Raw genomic sequence first — 7,423 nt, 5'->3', positions numbered from 1 at the left:
CTCGAATCTCCTTCTCAGTCTTGGGTGGTGGCATGATCATAATTGCCTTGACTTTTGTGGGATCTATTTCAATCCCACAAGAACTGATCACATAGCCAAGGACGTTGCCTAATGTAACTCTGAATGCATACTTTGCTAGATTCAATCTCATGTTGTATTTGCGGAGTCGTTCAAAGAACTTGCGGAGCGCAACGATGTGGCCTGGTCGATCTTTCGATTTGATGATCATATCATCAACATAAACCTCCACTTCTTTATGCATCATATCATGTAACATTGCTGTTGCTTCTCTCTAGTAGGTGGCACCCACGTTCTTAAACCCGAATGGTATTACCGTGTAGCAATGTGTTCCCCATTGCGTAATAAATGTTGTTTTCTCCATGTCTTCCTCGGCCATCAATACTTGATTATATCCAGCGTATCCATCCATGAAGGAGAGGAGTGCATGATTTGCTGTATTGTCAACCAAAATGTTGATGTGAGGTAGAGGGAACCCATCCTTTCGGCTTACCTTGTTGAGATCCTTATAATCAAAACACATTCTGATCCTTGATGAGTGTCATTTATGGCACTCTTAGGCTAGGTTTTCTTTATAGTTTTATTCCCATTTTTAGTCCTTTTTGTCGTGCTTTTACATAATAATGCTTGCTTTGCGTGTTTATGTGTAAGTTTAGAGAAATGCATGCTTTAATTGGTTTTCTTGTCATTTTGTTCATTTCTTGACCATTTCTCTCGATTCTTTGTTTCCTTGATTTGTTTTGTAGGTATGTTGAGTTTACCGAGGTATGATCACCAAGGAGAAAGCTCAAGCGCATTCAAGAGAGTTAATGGAGCAACGTTCGGGATATCGAAAACGCAATTCAAGATAGCTCCGCGAGCTCGAGGGCCTTGGAAGTTATGCTTTGGCTCGAGGCATTCTAATGCTCTGAAGATAAAGGAGCTTCCCTTCTCACGGGCATCGCCTCGAGTGCACCAATGATGAGGATGCTCGGGAGCGCCGAGATTGATCGAGCAAGCGAAGGAGGCAAGGCCACGAGCACCGAGCAAGGGTGCGCGTGCGTGGCATAGGGTGTGCGTGCGCGCAGACCCACCTGTGCGCGCGCACCAGGTGCCCCGCCCCCTTCGCTCGCTTCTTCTATTTATACCCTTAATCTTTTCCCTTTTAAGGGACGACTTAATTTGTACTTGACATATTTTTTTTCCAGATTTAGTAGAGAGAGAAGCTTAAGATACTTGATTGTACTTGAATTTGATCTTGGATTTCTTCTTCTCATCAATGAAAGTTTGTGAGATTTCTTTCCCTTGAATTTACTCTTATTGCAATTTTCTTTAATGTTTGAATGTTTGATTTGAATTTCTTTCCTTGCTTTGGAATTTGTTGAGAGATTGAATTCCTTCTTGATTGAACTTGAAATGAATATGATTTTGATTGAATTTGTTTTGTTTTTCAATTTCACCATGATTAGTGAATAGATTAGTTGCTAGGGAGAAGGGGAAGCATGTTAGATTGATGATTTTTGCTAGTTGATTATCCTTGATTGATTGAATTGTTGCAATTAAATTAGTTGACATGGTTGACGTTGTTGCAATTAAAAATGGCGTCATTGCCGGATAATGATATTGGTGCTTTGTTATAGTTGTTGAGTCTATTTCACCTTTAATTGAAAATACAAAAAGATTTTCTTTTAGGCTACATTTATAGCCGTGATACTAACCATTTCTTTTGAGATTTTATGCATAGAGCACGTGGTCTTTCACCATTGCCATTTGATCCGGATTTTGAGAGAACTATTGCAAGGTTAAGGGGTGCTAGACGATCTTCGAGCCCCAGATTTCAAGTGAAGAAGAACCACAACAAGAGGAACAAGAAAGAATGGGAGAAAATCCAAGGGTGGCGTTAAAAGAATTGGGGATTCCCGGTGCATATAGATTTGAGAGTGGGATTGCTTCACCTACAACACCGACAAATGACTTTGAAATAAGATCGGCAATGATCACTTTGATAGAGAGGAGACAATTTAGTGGGGCCAAGCATGAAAGCCCGCTAAATCATCTCAAGGAGTTTGAAAAGTATTGCAATACTATCAAGGTGAATGGAATTTCCCAAGAATTCATCCGCCTTAAGCTTTTTCCCTTTTTGCTCATAGGGCTTGCCTTGGAATGGTTAGACAAGGAAATCAAGCCGAATTCTCTAAGGAAATGGGATGAAGTGACCAAGGAGTTTCTATCCCGTTTTTATCCACAAAAGAAAACGCCGGAGGCTAGAGCTTTGATTCAAGGTTTCAAGCAAAAGCCTAGTGATAGTCTCTTTGAAGCATGGGAGCGATACAAAGAGTATCAAAGAGAATGTCCTCACCACGGAATTCCCACTTACCAAATTATTCAAATCTTCTATGGAGGCCTTAGTCCTCAAGGAAAATCATGTTTAGATGGAGGAGCCGGAGGTCCTATCATGAACAAAACGGAACAGGAAGTGGTGGAGATAATTGAAGACATAATGAGGTATTATAGAGATTGGCAAGTTGGAGAAAGAGAGTCAACTAGCAAGAGTAGCTCTTCGGTGTACTCGGTTGATCATCTCAATGCAATCAACAATCTATCCTCACAAATGACAAACTTGGGGAAGGAGATGACCGTTATCAAGGCGAAGTTGGAAAGTGCTACCTACCAAGTTTCAAGTCTTCCCTCCCAATCTAAGGGGAGAGGTATGTCTTCTAATTCTCAACTCCCTCCATCTTCTAATAACATGCCTAGTGGATGCTTGTTTTGTGATGATTGTGGGTAGTATGATCATGATGGTTCTAGTTGCCCTCATGCATGAATGGATGTTTGTGATAATCAAGATGGAAATGTGAATGAGCATGTGAACTACTATGTGTCAATAATCATGATTCTAGGTTTGAGAATCAAAGAGGTCAATGGAATAGGAATTACAACAACCATGGAAATTTTGACGACTACAACCAAGGTGGTGGTAATAGGAACCATGGGAACCAAAATTCCCGAGGTAACTATAGTAACCAAGGTTATAGTAGCCAAAATCATAACCAAAGTTATGGCAATCATAACTAAGGTTATGGTAACTATAATCAAGGTAGAGGTATTTGGAACAATCAAAATAGGGGAAATTTTCAAAATAATTCTCAAAGGGGTCCCCCACCCGATTTTGCTCCAAAGGCCCAAAATGATAATTCCTATGTTCAAAACTCTTCTTCTTCACATAGAACCAATTTGGAAGAAATCATTGAAAATCAAACAAAGTTGTTGAACACTTACATGGCCGCAAGTGACAAGAATTTTAATGAAATGATGACTCATAATAAGATGCTTGAAAACCAAATTTCTTAACTTGCTAATGCTTTGAAAGACCATGTTAGTCCTTCTTCTTTACCTTCCCAAGGCCTAGATCCCAAGAGACCGGTCAATGCTATTGTCACAAGGAGTGGTAAGGTTCTTGAGGAGAGTTTGCCCAGGAAGAGTGAGACCAAGGAGAGCACAAAAGAGGTTTTGGTTGAAGACGAGAGAGATGGTGCATCTTTGAGTGAGGTTGAGATTGAGAAGCCTAGTGAGGTGAGAGTGGAGAAAGCAAGTGTGAAACCCAAGCTTCCTTATCCACAAAAATTCATGAGACACAAGTTAGATGAACAATTTGGAAGATTCATTGACATGCTCAACCAACTTCACCTTTCTCTACCATTTACCGAGGTTGTCACCCAAAGGCCTAACTACGCAAAATTCCTCAAAGACATTTTTAGTGGTAGGAGGACTTGTGATGGTGTAGAGACGGTGAACTTGACCGAGAATTGTAGTGCAATCATAATGAACAAGATGCCACCTAAGCTAAAAGACCCCGGAAACTTTTCCATCCCTTGTGCCATTTATAAAATGAAAATTTAAAATGCCTTGTGTGACCTAGGAGCTAGTGTTAGCCTTATTCCATATTCGGTGTATCAAATACTTGAGCTAGGGGAACTCTTTCCTACTAACATCACTTTGCAATTGGCCGATAGGTTGATTAAGTTTCCTAAGGGTAAGGTAGAGGATGTTCCTTTGAGGGTTGGGAAATTGGTTATTCCGGTGGATTTTGTGGTGATTGAGATGGACGAAGATGCTAACATTCCTATCATTCTAGGGAGACCATTCCTTGCTACTTCGGGTGCTATGATAGATGTGAAAAGTGCTAAAATTTCACTCAAAGTAGGGGATGAGGTGATAGAATTTGACTTGAATGATAGTATGAAGTATCCAAGTTCTTCTTTAGAAAATTACATGTTGATTGATTCTCTTGACCATGTTGTGTCTTCTATGCATGAGTAATTGCTTACTTCTAACAATGCTCTTGAGAATGTTTTGTTGAATAAGGAAAAGATAGGTGCTCCTAGCAAGGAGATGGCTTTGTATAAAGATGTGCTCAATGGAAGCCTTGAGGATGTTGAACAGCAAATGTGTACGAGCATTTCTAGCCAAGAAGCGTTGCAAGTGGCTACATCAAAGGAAGGTAAAGCTCAAACCTCTTCCATCACACCTTAGGTATGAATTCTTGGGACCCAACTCCACCTACCCCGTGATTGTTAGCTCTTCTTTGAGTGAGCACCAAGCTCAAGAGTTGTGTGATGTTTTGAGAAAGCACCAAGGTGCTTTGGGTTATACCATTGATGACCTCAAAGGTATAAGCCCCTCTTTATGTACACATCACATAACCCTTGAGGAGGGTGCTCAACCTTCTATCGAAAGACAACGAAAGCTACACCCCCAAATGGGAGAGGTAGTGTAGAAAGAGATCACCAAACTTTTGGATGCGGGAATTATATACCCCATCTCAAGTTCTAGGTGGGTCTCTCCCGTTCATGTTGTCCCAAAGAAAGGAGGCATGACCGTCCTCAAGAATGAGAAAGGTGAGCTCATTCTGACGAGGACGGTCACGGGATGGAGGATGTGTATAGACTATAGACGTCTAAACACGTCCACCAAGCCCCTTCCTTTCATTGATCAAATGCTTGAGAGACTAAAGAGGCACAAGTTCTATTGTTTTCTTGATGGTTATTCGGGATTTTTCCAAATCCCTATCCACCCGGACGACCAAGAGAAAACAACCTTCACTTGTCCCTATGGAACATTTGCTTATAGGAGAATGTCGTTTGGCCTTTGTAATGCTCCCGCAACATTTCAAAGATGCATGATGAGTATATTTGGAGATATGTTGGAGGAGGAAATGGAAGTGTTTATGGATGACTTCTCCGTGGGCGGTGTTTCATTTTAGGCATGTCTTGAAAACCTTGAGAAATGTTTGGCAACGTGTGAGAAGGTGAACTTGGTTTTGAATTGGGAGAAGTGTCACTTCATGGTGGAAGAAAGCATAGTCCTTGGCCATAAGATTTCTCACAAGGGGATATAGGTGGACAAAGCAAAAATTGAGGTTATTGTGAAGCTTTCACCTCTGGTTAATGTGAAAGGAGTGAGATCTTTCTTAGGACATGCCGGGTTTTATAGAAGATTCATCAAGGATTTCTCGCTCATTGCAAAGCCCCTCAATGATATTCTTCAAAAGGATGCCGAGTTTGTATTTGATGATAAGTATTTGGAGGCATTTAATAAGTTGAAGAAGGCTCTAATCTCTACTCCTATTGTTCAATCCCCAAGATGGGATTTACCTTTTGAGTTGATGTGCGATGCGAGTGATTCGGCAATTAGAGGTGTCTTGGGTCAAAGAGTGGAAAAGATGCTACATGTGATCTATGATATGTCCAAGACTCTTAATGGTGCTCAAAGGAACTACACCACAATGGAAAAGGAGTTTTTGGCTATTGTTCATGCTTTTGAAAAGTTCCGTTGTTATTTGTTAGGTTTCAAGACCATTGTCTTTATGGATCATGCGACTCTCAAGTACCTTTTTGCCAAGAAAGAATCAAAGCCTAGGTTGATCCGGTGGGTGCTCGAACTTCAAACTTTTGATATTGAGATTAGGGATAAGAGAGGAGCGAAAAATGTTGTAGCGGATCATCTATCTCGTCTTGAAGATCCTCAAATTCATGATGATGGTTCTCCAATTGAGGATAGGATGCTTGACGACTTCTTATATGCTATTGAGGCAAAGGAGCTCCCATGGTTCGCCGACTAAGTGAAATTTCTTGCATGTGGGGAGTTTCCACCTTCCTTTTTTAAGAATCAACGAAAGAAGCTCAAGAGAGAGGCAAGACACTATGTGTCGGATGATCTCATCTTGTACAAGCGAGGAGTCGATGGCTTACTTAGGATTCATGGGGTTTTGTTAAGACATGCGACCGCTGTCAACGAGTTGGGAATATCTCCAAGCGAAATGAGATGCCTCAACAACCGATTCTTGAATTGGAGGTATTTGATGTTTGGGGAATTGATTTTATGGGACCGTTCCCCTCATCTTTTGGAAATCAATATATTCTTGTGGCAGTGGATTACGTGTCTAAATGGGTTGACGCCATTGCTTCCCCAACTAATGACCACAAAGTGGTAATGAAGTTGTTTTAGAAGGTCATTTTTCCAAGGTTTGATGTTCCAAAGGCGGTGATAAGCGATAATAGTTCTCATTTTATTCACAATGCCTTTCAAAAGATGTTGCGAAAGCATGAAGTTCATCAACGATTTGGCCTTCCATATCATCCTCAAACGAGCGGCCAAGTCGAGGTTTCCAATCGTCAAATCAAGTTAATCCTTGAAAAGATAATTGCAAGAAATAGGAAGAATTGGTCGGATAAGTTGGATGATTCTCTTTGGGCTTATAGAACGGCTTTCAAGACACCTATAGGTACCACTCCATACCGCCTTGTCTATGGAAAATCATGCCATCTTCCAGTTGAGCTCGAACACCGTGCTTTGTGGGTCATCAAGAAGATAAACTTTGATTTGGCAAGAGCGGGGGAGAAAAGGTGGTTAGATCTTCATGAGCTAGAGGAGCTTCGATTTGATGCTTATGATTGTCCTAGTATTTACAAAGCTCGTTCCAAGGAAACTCATGATAAGCTTATTGAGAAGAAAGAGTTTTGTGTTGGTGATAAAGTTCTTCTCTACAATTCGAAAATGAAGTTGTTTCTAGGAAAGCTCATGTCAAGATGGAGCGGTCCTTACTTGGGTAAGAATGTCTTTCCTAGTGGTGTTGTAGAAGTTTCAATGATGGATTCTTCGTCTCCGTTTAAGGTCAATGGTTATCGACTCAAGAAGTATTTTGATGGTGCTTTTTCTAGCCTTATTCACCTGTTGCTTCTCCGACAACCACCTTAATAGGTGGAGAACGTCGAGCTATGACGTTAAACAAGCGCTTCCCGGGAGGCAACCCAGTTTTCTAACCCTTTTTTTTTATTTTTCATTTTTCTATATCTCTTTTATTTTTGAGAATTTATCTTATTCTTCTTTGTTTTCTTGATTTTAGGTGCCATGGGATTGGATCGAT

General features: G+C 40.7%; 1 non-coding gene across 1 annotated transcript; it reads right to left on the bottom strand.

The window, feature by feature from the left end:
* Positions 1–2,258: 2,258 nt before the first annotated feature.
* On the bottom strand, positions 2,259–2,364 carry LOC145583498 (small nucleolar RNA R71). Its single transcript, XR_014100142.1, has one exon. It is a non-coding gene; the product is annotated as a small nucleolar RNA R71 (small nucleolar RNA).
* Positions 2,365–7,423: the final 5,059 nt, after the last annotated feature.

The sequence above is a fragment of the Chenopodium album genome, chromosome 15 (assembly GCF_948465745.1).
Source record: "Chenopodium album chromosome 15, dcCheAlbu1.1, whole genome shotgun sequence".
NCBI lineage: Eukaryota > Viridiplantae > Streptophyta > Magnoliopsida > Caryophyllales > Amaranthaceae > Chenopodium > Chenopodium album.
Note: the sequence above shows the minus strand (reverse complement) of the source record. Positions and strands in the feature narration are given on the sequence as shown.